Genomic DNA, 14,353 nt, shown 5'->3' with positions numbered 1-14,353 from the left:
TGGGACCCCAACGTCGGATCTTCTTGCAAGGAAAAAAAAATGGCTTCCATCGGTTTAACATCAGTTGGGAGTGTAGTCCAAAACCCGAGAGAGCTTGCTAGAAACTCCGTTCCGTCACTCACTGTCTGGGTCCATCCAAGAAGCGCAGCTCAGCTTCTCTCTGTTCTTAAGCCGGGTCCGGAACGGTTACCGGAAACTCGGAGGAGGAGATGTGACAAGTTGGAAAAGCCCGGGACAGATCGAACGGTGGCTTCTCTCGACAAAAGTCTGGGGAAGCAAGAAAGCTAGGGGAAATGCAGTAGGGTTTCCTTCCTTGGGGATCTGGTCATTCCGATAATTGGTTTCAACGGCCCACTCGAGACAATTCCAGAGGCTACTTTTGCTCTTTTTGGGAACAGGTAAATGCTCGCAATGAACAAGTCCGGTCATTGGACCACTTCAGTGTGAGGCGGGAGGCTGACGAGGACATCTTGGAGGGAAATATTTCTGGGTACACCTCTGCCGGCATATGATGTGGCAGTGGGCCTGTCGTCGATACCTTCTCTTCTAGGGAGTTGGTAGCCCTGCAAAGGCCTGGTGGCTTGCTTTTTCTTTCCTGTTCTGTCTTGGATGGCTTACTGACTGTGATGATTATTTCGGGCGATTGTTGATAGTGTATCTTCCTTCTCGTTAGTGTCAGCGATTAGAGGGCACAATTGTGCCTGGCCGTGCAACGTGCGATGTGCTGCATGAACAGGGAGCGTGGATGTTCAGTTGGCCAAGGCCGGGTGAGGCGTGAACCTATTACCGCCATGCCGCCTGACAGTCATGCACAGTGTGATTGTTAAGGCAAGCTCACAGGGTACATATTGCGTGCCTCGAGCACTTTCCAGTGAAGAGTGATCCAAGAGGGCTAGTGAGTTTCGAAATAGTTGTCACGGGTTCTCGGTCAACGAGTGGGAGACAGTTCGAATATTCAAGCCTTGTTGAAAGACTTGAACCGTCTGTGTAACAGCCAGGTTGAGTGCTTTTCACGTCGTCAACAAAAAAACATTGAAACAAATGATGCCAGCACGTTGGGAGAGACCAAATGCAGGTCCACGGGGAGCATGAAACTGCAATGTCCAATTGTACCGACTGTCATAGAGGACCTATGGGTGTACGTATAGAGGTAGGTGTATGATGTTCCCTTGTTGTGGAGACTTGGGTTGCTATTTAAGTTCACTTCAAGTGGACACCTTCCCTTCTTTCCCTCCAGTCATTCATTCACCGTACCTCAAAGAACAAGCCCGACATTTCGTTCATAGAATTCCAAACAACATCGTCGATTGCAGTGGAGTACGTAATCGGATAGGCAATGGGCATCCGTGCCTGTTGTGGTGATTCCTGGCTTGGGGCTCAATAGTCTCATGTCGTCTGCAACCTCATATTACCTCGATGGCAATTGATGCTTCCTTGTTGGGAACTTGAAGTTGTTGGCCTGGGCAAATGTTGGTTGTAGCGTGTAACTTTTGTAACTTTTTTTTGTTTCCCCGCCTCCCGTCCCAGCTCCTGCGAGATGTTAGCCGGCTCCACAAGACCGGACGGGAAAACCCCTCTTCTTCTCGTGGCATTATCAATTGGAAGATAATTGCTACCACACATGGGAAACACAGCAGGGCGGGGTAGCCAAAGCCGGGTGATACATCCCATTCATTTGTGAGGCGACAGCACCGACATGGCGAGATCGTGAAAAGAGTTACCTCATTGTTTGATGGCTTGACGGCTGAGAACTAGAGTGGTTTTCTGCCATTCGACATTTCTACAGACGCCCGCTGCGGAATCGACCAGTAGGTTGCCATCGGGTCAGGAATTGCGTTATAGGACTTTGTTGCAGTGTGGCCGGCTTACCACTCCATACCATTGAACATTCCTGGCAACAGGCAGATTAACACAAAAAAATCGAATCATCCAGACTCGTGACAGTGCCGCGGCGTTGGCACCTAGCATGGTATCTTCATGGGTCACAAGGCAGTGCGTGAGACTAACGAAGCTTCATTGGATGAGGCGAGGCCATGAGAAGGGGGGAAGAGAAAAAAAAAGTTGTGAGATTCAGCACCAGGATCGGACCTTCACAACTTCTTTTTTTTTGCTTGCCATCTCCCCTCCTGTTCCCGAATCCGTGAACATTGGGGTGTGGCAGTCTCGCATACCGTATAATCTCTCGAAATTGACTTTCGGGTAAACACTTTTCACGTATAGATACGTACAGATTTAAGCACATATTACAACATATATACCAACCGTACCCTCTATAAAGGAGGGTGGTTTCTAGCGCCCCACCTTCCAATCCCAAACTCTATAGTGCTCTAATTCTTATACCCTAACTTTCGTACCCTAATTCTTACCTATCTTCTAAATCCCTCCTCTTCTATACACAATAGAACTCGTCGTCGTCGTTCCTAATATTAAAATTCCATCACGTCATAGATCAAAAACCCCTACTAACGGTAGCTCCAACACCTCCAACACCCCCACCACGCTCTTCACAAAAGGATCGTGCTAACAAGAGGCCTAATCCCAAAGCGAAGCAATATAACAATAGGGTAATTAAGCGGACGGCCCTTATTAAAAAATTAGAGCGAAATTATTCCCGGGAATTTAAAATCTAAGTAAGAAATACAGTAAAAATTATTAGGCTAGCGAACTAACTATTAAGGATACAAATTATTACTTATATAGTATAAATAAAGCTACCTACTAAAATCGACTACTAACATCGACCCCTACTATAATAACGACGCCGAGGAACAATAATATTTAATAATACTTACCCTATCGATAACGGCTATTATAATATTTATAATTACAAAGTAGTTAAGTTTTACCGCGTTCCCGTCGCGAATATTAACCGTTAATAGAGGTTAAAGGAAAAAATCCTTCTTAATTCAATATGCAAGGGTATAGCTATATAGCTAGAAATAAAGGATAAACTATATAAAAAGTTCTAATTCACGCGTTAGGAGAATAGCTTAATCACTATAGTCTAGTTTCGCTGATATTCTATACTGCTTTTTAAAGAGGTTTACCCAGAGGAAGCACATAAAAAGGAATTCTACTTCTCTCGTAGCTAATTTAATAACTTCTTAAACCGCTTTTATATTACAAATCGAAGGATTATACACTAAACCTAAAAATTACCAGTTGAATTATATTTAAAAATGAACTCGTTTTTAAAGTAAATCCATTCTCTATATCCCTATTTTTTATACATAAATTTATTCGAAGAAACCTAATAATTATCGGAAAAGACTTAGAAATTATCGGGAAAAACTTAGAAATTATTAGAAGCTAATTAATTCGAGTTACAAATTTATTAAACGTAATAGCCAACCTATCGTACCTAATACAAATACTAAATTTCTTCCTTCTACTATTATAAACTTCGACGAAATCCCCCTCCTATTTAAATTTATTAATGGGTATACGTTTGAAATTAAAAGGAATAAAAGCGTAACGGGTAAAACTAACCGCAATAGATAGGGTAAATGATAAATTACCCTAATTCTATATATCTTTACACATAGTATTATTTATTTTAAACCGACTATTATCTTTTATATGGAGGGTAAAATATAAGACGCTAAATAACTATTCTACTCTCAAGACGTATCTATAAAATTCAATAAAGCAATATACTAGAACGAGGAACTCTTACTTACTTAATTTAAAGAGGAAATAAAGCCCGTTATTAAAGAGATCGGTCAAGAAGTATTATTAATTATAAATATATATCTATTTCACAATACCCAGCAAATACGTAATAAACTTAAGGACGAAATACTTTATAAGGTAGTACTAGCTATAATCTTTAATAGCCTTACCAACCTTCTTTAACCTCTTAATATAATTATTAATTCGTCGTTTAAAAGGATATTAAAGGAAAAAACGTTCTTACTCGAGGAAGTAAGACGGGGCGAGAGGGTACCGTTGGGGGTAAGGTAAGATATGCGTTGTTATACGAAGGAGAGAAAGGGAAGCGTGCGTAGAGGACTGGCTATATAGGTGAAAGCCCAGGCAGGCCAGTCCGTACGCGCGCACGTAAGACTGTACGTAATTAGAATATGTAACTAGTACGTAAATATATAGCTCTAGGCTATGGCACTAGCTCTGGCATAGCATATATATAGTTAGTATAGTGCAACTACATTATAGGCTAGCCTTATAATACTATCCCCCCTTAAAAGAAGCTCGTAGAATTGAAAAATTTATATATACGTATAATAATAGACTTATCCCTTTATATTATTCTATTATAATTTACAAATTGCGTCGAGGGTGGCTTTCCTAATTATATACTTATTAAACGCCGTACAATCCTTCCGAATATTAAATATAGCTTATTCTCTACTTCTTTGTTAACTATTATATTTATTTCGATTACTATAATTAAGTACGGGAGCGGTTTCGTCGTATTAATAACCGAAGCAGCCTCTCAAAAGCGGGCGGAGCGGCGCTATAGAAATTCGGGAGCGGGGGTAGGAATTAGAAAGTCGGGGGCGGTTAAAGAATCGGAGGCGAAGCAATATAAAAAGCTCTAAACTTTTAGAAGGACCGGCTTACCCAGGTTCTTATAGTAAAATTACTATAGGCGGTACTTATAGTCGATAATATTATTAACGGGCTCCTAAATTAAATTTCCGGTCTTCTATTTAACGTAGTAATACTAATATAAATTGCCGCCTAATTAAGCATAATCAATAAACTTTTCGAAAACTTATTCTTCGTATTCCTCCTAATTATCTATTCGAATTATAATACGACCGTTATTTACCCGGATATCCAATAATATATTCTATATTAATAATCCTTTGCTAGACTATAGCTATACCATAAAAACGTAGAAAATTAGCAAATACTTTATATTAATTAATAGGGTAAAGTAAACAGTATAAAATTTAATTCGAATAATTTTAAATGGTCCCTCCTAAAAAAGCGAGAGTTTTAAATATAAGCGGCCGTTAACAAAATTTATTATATTTAATAAAATTATATTATTAGGGCAATACTTAAAAGAATCGATACATTTCTTATTAGCGTTATCCTTATATCACTCTTAAATATAACGAATTTATTAGATTACGAAGTCCTAAATCTTTTAAAAATAGTCCGCTAATTTGGAGGCTTTATAATATTCCTTTAATTAGGCCGGTAATAAATTGGAGGGGGGTAGCGTACGAAATTCGGTACCTATTCGGGGGTAATAACCGTAATTAACGAAAAAGAGGGAGATGCCTATTAATAATAATACGGTATTATTACTAGCGAACTCCGTAATTACTAACTATTTTACCTAATCCGTTTATACCTAATTAATATGAAGCCGTAGGAATTATTTTATTTTTATATTAATCTTTTTAATTTGAACGTTAATTTAGGGGTAGAAAGCGGACATTAATTTAGGGATAATAAATAATCTCTTATAAAAAACTAAATTAGAAATATAATATAAATTAAGTTCTTTTACCAGATAGGACGCTATTTAATAGACTATAAATCGAATAAATACAGTTAATAAAACAATCCACGATCCCCTCCGCTTTTAAAATTACAATTAGAATATAATACTATATTTTAATTAAATAGTCGACGATAACGGCAATATATTTAAAGGTTTGGTTAAAGTAAATACTATTTAATAGCGGGGTAACGTAGTCGATTATAACGTCCTTCTAAAGTATTAATAATATAACTATTAATTTAAAGTAGCTAATAGAGCCCTGTTTTACTAATTTAATTTTTATATATAGAAGGCAACCTTTATAGAAAATCCTTATATTATTATATATACCTTTCTAATAGAATTCGCCTTATAAAAATTCGTAAGTAGCGTTGCTATTAAGGTAGCCCGCACTTAAAGAATTATATTAGCGACTAATTAATTGGAATTAGAGCTCTTTATTATAAGAGTTAATAATAATTCTATCCCGCTATTTTGTAATACCGTTAATAATATAGTATTTTAAAAAGGTACGATAGAAAACCTTCCTGATCATTAACAGCTATTAGCGCTTTACTTCGTCTATTAAATAAAAGACTAATTTTTATAAAAAAAACGTAGGTTTCGTAATTTACCTAAATTAGGTCGTTAGTCGATTTATTATCGAAATTGTTTATACCTAATAAATATAAAAAGAAATTGGTAGCGGGGTCCTCTTTAAAGAAATAATTATATTTAAATTATAAGGGGTTTAATAGGGCCCGCTTATATACTATAAATTTATTATCCTTTACATTATCGGGGCAATTATTTAATTTGCAGTTTAACGCGTCTAAGCGGAGGTTCTTAGAACCTAATATATGTTTAATTAGAAAGTTAAAACGGGATAGAAATTAGGATTACCGTATATAGCGCTAGGTAAATTATTTATTAATCGTAAAAGTCTATAGGTTCTTATAATTTATTAAAATACCGAAAGGCTATTGAGCCCCTTTAAATTCTAGCCTCTATTCCTCTAATACTTTAATAATAGCGAATAATTCCTTATTATAAACGTTATAATTATACTCTTAGGACGTATATTTTATTAAGAAGTAAACTATTAAGTAGAAAATACCGTCGTCCCTGTATTAAGAGAGGGTGCCTCTTATAACCTAATTAGAAGCATTTATTTCTATAACTGTTTTTTTAGTTTAATTATAGATTCTAAATACGAATCCTTTTATAAACGTTTTCTTTAATACTTTAAAAGACCGTTAATAAGCGTCGTTCTAGGTCTATATAGTATTTTTCTTAATAAATCTATAAAGTAAGGTCGCTATAATCGAAAAATCCTTTATAAAACGTCTATAGAAGTTTACAAAATTTAAAAAGGATTATAAAGATTTTTTAAATTTTAAAACTATTTATTTAATAATAGCTTTTACTTTCTCCAAGTTTACTTTAATACTTCCCGGAATAATAATTAATCTTAAATATTTCGTACGTATCGTATAGAATTCGTATTTATTAATATCGACGTTAAAACTTACTTTAATTATTTAATTAAGAATATCATTAACGTAGCGTTCGTAATTTTAGACGTTGTCAGAATAAATGAAAATATCGTCGAAATAAATAGTCGTATAAATATCGAAAATATTATATAAAATATTATTAATATAATTTTAAAACGCTTCTAGCGCGCCTTATAGGCCGAACGGTATTATTAAGGATTCGAAGAGGCCGAACCGTATAATAAACGTAGTTAATTATTTGTAGCCTTACTTAATACGGATATAATTAAAGGCGGCAATAACGTCGAATTTAATAAATATTTTAACGTAATACATTACATCGAACGTCTCTTTAATAAGCGGGAATAAATAGCAGGACTTCAAAATTATATTATTAATACTTTTATAATTAATATAAACGCGGACTCCTCCGCCTAGCTTCTTTATAAATAATATTAGACCGGAAGCTTTTAATTACGAGGGTTTAATAAACTTTTTCTTAAAGTTATCGTCAATCTATTTTTAATAACGTTTAATTCATTAAAGTTAAAAGGTCGGCCGTAAGTTATTAGGAGCGTAGCTCTTAGGCAGAATTTGAATTTTAAATTATAAGACCGGTTCGGGGGCAGGATTTTAAAACCTTCCTATCGAAAGGTACTAATATAATACTAATATTATTTAGGTAGCTTCGTTTAAATTTAAGCGTCGGTTTTAAGGGGTTTATTAACCTTTTTATAGAATTTAGTAACGTTTTCTAATATAATTTTATTAACGGAAATACTATTAATTATAAAGTAATTATTAATAATCTCTTTATAACGGGGGAAATCTTCGTTTTTACCAGTAAAATAGATAGAATTAGTTACCTTTACCGTTCGTAATATAATCTTATTTCCTCTACTAATTAAAGTATCAATCTAATAATAGAAATTACTATTAAAGAATTACTTATACTTTTAACCTCTCCCTTACAATACCTCCTTTATTATATTCTTTATTAGACCGTTACCAATATTACTAAAGTTTAAAACTCCTCCCTCTTCCTTTACTTTACCCTCTTTAATTATGTTCTTAATATTCTCCTCTATATTAGTTCGAATTGTATAGATAATTTATAATTTATATTTTTCGGTTAGCCAATTAAAGCTCGGTACAGATAACTCCTTAATATCGTTAGAATTAATAGGACTTTTAAGGATATTATAGAACCTAATTAATATACGGTAATTAATATTATTAGTACGAACCCTTCTAGCTACCCGATAGGGAATTAAGAAACGCGAAGGTTAGTTTGGGATAGTACGGCGGCGAATATAAGTATTTAACCCGGGCTATTAAGGGTTTTACTAATAAGTATAATTCCTAATCGGTTAATTATCTAGTTTTTAAAGCGGTTAAACTGTTAATAAGCGGCCTTCCTTATAATTATTAAAATTAAGAGACAATATATAATTTCTAATTATAATAGCTCCAATTCCCTTTTATTAGGAATTTCTTTACAAAAAGGCTTCTAGTACATAGGGCGCGTATTAACTACTTTAATAGGAAGCGCGTACTATGTAATTAGCGGAATATAACGAAAATAAATTAAAATTCTATAAAGGAAGTAATTGCGTTATTCGTAAGCGGGGCCGAAGCGGAAGGAGTCACTAGGTTAATTAATACCGGGCGTATAATAAATTAATTAAGGATAGCCTAAAATAATGAGGTTATCCTCTACTAAAATGTAAATAAATAGGTCAATAACTTCATAATAAACGCCTATTTACATTATTAATTTAGGGAAGTAAGTAATACTACCTTTAATATAGCCGTCAGCGAGATAAAGGAGCTTAGGGGTCGCTAATTTAAAATAAGAGAATTAATAACGATAGATAAAACGTTAGTCAATAAAATTAAGAATAATATAACTATTATTAACGAGGGTGGAACAATATAATTTATATTATTTATAGGATAAGTAAATAAAAAACCTTAATAAATTAGAATATTTATGACGGCTATCTATTAAAAATTTATTTATTTTTATAATATTTAATTATATAGGGATAGGCTCTTATTTTCCTCCTTATCCTATAAATTAATATTTCTAAGCGCAATTTAATTAAGAACTTGTACATTTCCTTAACTATAAATAAAACTATTGTTGTTACTTATAACGGGGCCGACGAAGCTGGGCTAATAAATAGAAACCGGGTAGTAATAGCTGCCGAGGCTAGGGGTACCGGGAACTAGAACGCCCCTCGGTATATTTATAGTAGGAGCGGTACCTATAATATTAACTTAATAACCGCTGCTATTATAAGGACGCTACTAACTATAACCGTATTAACCCTAAGTAGGCTATTAACTGTCATTATTACTACTACTATTATTATTATTATTATTATTACTATTCTTATTCTTATTCTTATTTTTATTACGGTTAGAAGGTTTAACCCCCTTTTTAAAATTAATACGAGAGCGGTACTCGGCTGAAAAATAACCCTTCTTACCGTAGCAAATACACATTCCATTCTTTATACGGAATTTAAAAAACTTCGTTATCGATTATACGAAAAAGTTAGATATTAAAAGCGGATATAGCATTAAACTTTATAGCGTTATTATCCTAATTAATATTAGCCTCGGGAGCGGGGGTATTAGAAGTGCTAACGGTAGTACCAGTTTTATAAAAAGGATTAGCGTTCTTTTCGCGCCAATCTTTATCCTCTAAATTTTTAACTAAATTGCGGGCCTTAATAAGCCACTCTTTATACTTATTATTAGCAAACTGATCGCTTTAATAAATAAAAGTAATATAGACCTATTCGCTAATCTTCTAGCGAAAGTAATAAACCTTTATACTATTATCGAAATTGTAACGATCGATAAGGAGGGTAAATTTCTCTTCGAAATCCTACCACTTTATTCCCTTAATTATGTTCAACTCTTCCAACTTACAATAAAAATATATAATAACGTCGACATTATTATACTTCTTATTATATTTATTAAATAATTTAAAAGTTATATTCTATTTAGCAGGCTCGTTAATAAATACTTTATGAAATTCAGTTTCAATAACTTTGAAGGGAGGGCCCTCGATAGAACGGTCAATTAACGAGAATTTAATACGCTCAATAATAAAAGCTTAACTTATCGACCCAAATTAATTTAATGCGGAGGTACTAAATATAATACTTAATAATATACTTAATAGAAGTACTTTTACTATCGAAAATAGGAGACATAATAATACGTAATATTAACTTATAGCCTCTATCGTCATTAAAAATTATTATTTCGGGGTCCTCAGGGTCTTTGTCGTTACTAGGGTTTTCAAAAGGCGGGGGTATCACGGGGCGAGGCACTATTGGGGGTAGAATAAGATATACGTTATTATGCGGAGGAGAGAAAAGGAAGGTGTACGTAGAGGACTAGCTATATAAGCGAGAGCCCTGGCAGGCCAGTCCGTGCACGCGCACACGTGCAGCTGCACGTGACTACTATACTCTAAGCATAGTATATAAGGCAGTTAGTATAGTGCGAGAATATTATAGGCTAGCCCTATAATACTATCCCCCCTTAAAAGAAGCTTTAATAGTTTCGAATCTATATATATATATAATAATACTTTAAATTATTTATTTCAAACTCTTCTTGTAATGCTTTAATATTTTATCGTAGTCTATATATTCCATTTTTAGTATTCGACTAGACTAGATATTTATTAAACGTTTCGCTATCTTCGTAAATACTATTTCTAGTCCTTATTCTTTATATACTATAAGTTTATTTTCCGGCCTTATTGTAATCGTAACTATATTAGGTAACGGTTAAGTAATATCGATAACAGCGGCGGCGGTCTCGGTTCGTTAAATAATGTAAGTAGACTGGCGTTTTGGGGGTATTAGGGGCGCGGGAATAATAGCCGGTATTAGAACGGTAACCGGTATTAGAGTACGTCCGGTTAATATAACTTTTACATTTAATAATATAAATTTATTAGGGAATTTATTATAAAAGCGTTAAAATATTTCCTTATAATTAATAATATTATCCTTGAGTTCCTAGGTTAGTTAGTAATTACTTTTCCATTCAACGTAATAGTACTAATAATAATTACCGCCAAATTAAACGTAATCGATAAATTATTTAAAAGTTTATTCTTCCCATTCTTTATAATTATCCGTCCTAATTATTATTCGCCCGTTATTTATTTTTATATTAGACGATGTATTTTAGTTAGGAAGGCTTTTACCGACTTAAAGTTATATTATAAAAACGTAGAATACCGGCGAGTATTTTATATTAGTTGGGAATACGAAATAAACTATATAATTCTCCGCTCGGGTAATACGAAAAGGACCTTCATATCGTAAGTAAAATTTAAAATATAATTAATTATTAACGAAATTTATCGTATTTAGTAGGACTATATCGCCGGAATAATACTTAGGGGAGTTAATATACTTTTTATTAGCATTATTTTTATATTGTTACTAGGCCCGAAGGGTTTATTAGATGACGAAGTTCTAAATTTATTAGAAACGGTCCGTTAATTTAAATATTTTATAATACTCTTTAAATTAAATTAGGGAGAGGTTTAAAAATAGCGGGGTATAAAATTCGGTACCTATTCGTAAATAGTAACCGTAATTAGTAAAGAAGGAGGATACGTCCGTAGACGACAATATAGCGTTATTTTTAGTAAATCTTATAATTAATAGCTATTTCGCCCAATCGGTTTATACTTAATTAATATTCAGCCGTAAAAATTATTCTATCTTTACCTTAATATATTTTATTTAAGCGTTAATTTAAAAGTAGAAGATTAAAGTTAATTTACGGATAATTAGTAACTTTTTATAAAGAGTAATTTAAAAGTATAATATAAATTAGGTACTTTTATTAGATAGGATACTATTTAATAGGGTATAAATTAAATAAATACAATCGATAAAGCGGTCCGTTAATTCTTCCGCTTTTAAAGTTACCATAAGTATATAGTATTGTATTTTAGTTTATTAATTAACAACAATAGCAATATATTTAAAAGTTTAGCCGAAATAGGTATTCCTTAGTAGTAAGGTAATATAATCGATAGATATATCCTTTTATAGCGTTAAAGAGACGGCTACGGGTTTAAAATATCTGGTTAAGCCTTACTTTAATAATTTTATTTCTATATAAGGGAAGTAACGTTTATAAAAAGTCCTTACATTATTATATATCCCCTCCTAATAGTATTCACATTATAAAAATTTATATATTATATTACAATTAGGGTAGCCTACGCTAGAAAAATTATATTAGCAATTAATTAATTAACGTTAGAGTTCTTCATTATAGAGGTTGATAATTATTTTATCCCGCTATTTTACAATACCGTTTACGGCGTAATGTTTAGAAAAAGCGCAGTGAAAAACCTTTTTAATAATCGGTAGCTATTAATAGTATATATCGTCCGTTAAATAAGAGACGAATTCTTATAAGAAGATAGATATTTTACAATTGATATAAATTAAATTATTAATAAATTTATTATTAAAGTTATTTATTCTTAATAAATAAAGGGAAAAATCCGCTGCGGAATCCTCTTTAAAAAAATAGCCGTTCTCGAATTATATAGGGTTTAGAAGCGGGCTTTTTTTTTTGCTATAAACCTATCGTTTTTCGTATTATTTAGGCGGTTATTTAGCTTATAATTTAGTATATCCGGACGGAGGCTTTTAGAGCCTAACGTATATTTAATTAAAAATTAAAACGGAATGGGAATTAGGACTACTATATATAGCGTTGGGTAAATTATTTATTAACTATAAAGGTTTATAGATTCTTATAATCTATTAAAATATCGAAGAATTATTAAGCGTTTTCGAATTTTAGCTTCTATTCTTCTAATATTTAAATAATAGTGAGGAATTCTTTATTATAAATATTATAATTATATTTTTATAAAGAATACTTAATTAAGAAGTAGGCGACCGGGTATAGTACTCCGTTATCCCTATATTAGGATAAGGTGCCGCCCGCAGCCTAATTTAAAGTATTGGTTTCAATAATAATCTTTTTAATCTAATCGTAAATTTTTAGAACGGGGCTTTTCGTAAAGGCTCCCTTTAATCTATTAAAGGCCTACTAATAGGTATTAATTTAAATCTAGGCGGCGTTTATCTTAGTAAGTTCGTATAGTAGGGTCGCTATTATTGAAAAATTTCGTATAAAGCGCCAGTAGAAGTTTACGAAACTTAAGAAAGATTGTAGGGACTTCTTAAATTTCGGAACCGCTTATTCGATAATAATTTTAACTTTTTCTAGATCTATTTCGATACTTCCCGAGGTAATAAATAAATTTAAATATTTCGTACGTATTATATAAAATTCGTATTTATCAATATCAATATTAAGGACGGTTTATATTAAGTAGTCGAAAATATTATTCATATATTGCTCGTAGTCTTTAACGTTATTAGAATAAATAAAGACGTTATCGAAATAAGTGGTTATATAAATGTCGAAAATATTGTATAGAATATCGTTAATATAATTTTAAAAAGCGTTTAACGCGCTTTATAAATTAAATAGTACAATTAAGGATTCGAATAGGCTAAACCGTATAATAAAAGTAATTAACTATTCGTAGTTTTATTTAATGCGAATGTAATTAAAAGTAATAATAACGTTGAATTTAATAAAAAGTTTTAGCCTGGTAAATAGCGTCGAAGGTTTCTTTAATTAATAATAATAAATAGTGGGACTTTAGGGTTATATTATTAATATTTTTATAATTAATATAAATGCGGACTCCGCCTTCTAGTTTTTTAACGAATAGGATTAGAAAAGAGGCTTTAAATTGGGATGGCCGGATAAATTTCTTAGCTAAATTATCGTTAATCTATTTTTTAATAATATTTAGTTCGTTAGGGTTAAATAGGCGGTTTCGAACCGCTAGCGGGGTAATTCTAAAGCGGAATTCGATTTTAAAATTATAAGAGCATATCGGGGGTAGTATTTTAACGCGCTCTTATTTAAATATATTAATATAATACTAGTATTAAGAAGGGACTTTTGCCTTAATTTGCTCGTTGGTTTTTAGTAGTTTATCGGCTTTTTTATAAAATTTCGTTATATTTTCGGATATAATCTTATTTAGGGATATATTATCATCCGTTACGAAGTATTTATTAATAACGGTTTCATAACGTAGGAAGTCCTCTTTTATTTCTAATAGCGGTACTAAATTAGCGATTTTTATAGTACATAGGGTTTCCCTATCCCTAATTTTAATTAGGCCGTTAATTTACTTATAAAAATTATTATTAAACTAATATTTATTTTTTCCTCTTCTTCCTACTAATACTTCTATTATTATTTCTTCAGTTAATCCGTTATTGATATATTTAAGATTTAAAAC

The sequence above is a fragment of the Neurospora tetraspora genome (genome assembly GCF_033439725.1).
Source record: "Neurospora tetraspora strain CBS 560.94 chromosome Unknown B0H65scaffold_6, whole genome shotgun sequence".
Classification (NCBI taxonomy): Eukaryota; Fungi; Ascomycota; class Sordariomycetes; order Sordariales; family Sordariaceae; genus Neurospora; species Neurospora tetraspora.
The sequence above is the reverse complement of the archived record's forward strand: the minus strand, read 5'-3'. Positions refer to the sequence as shown.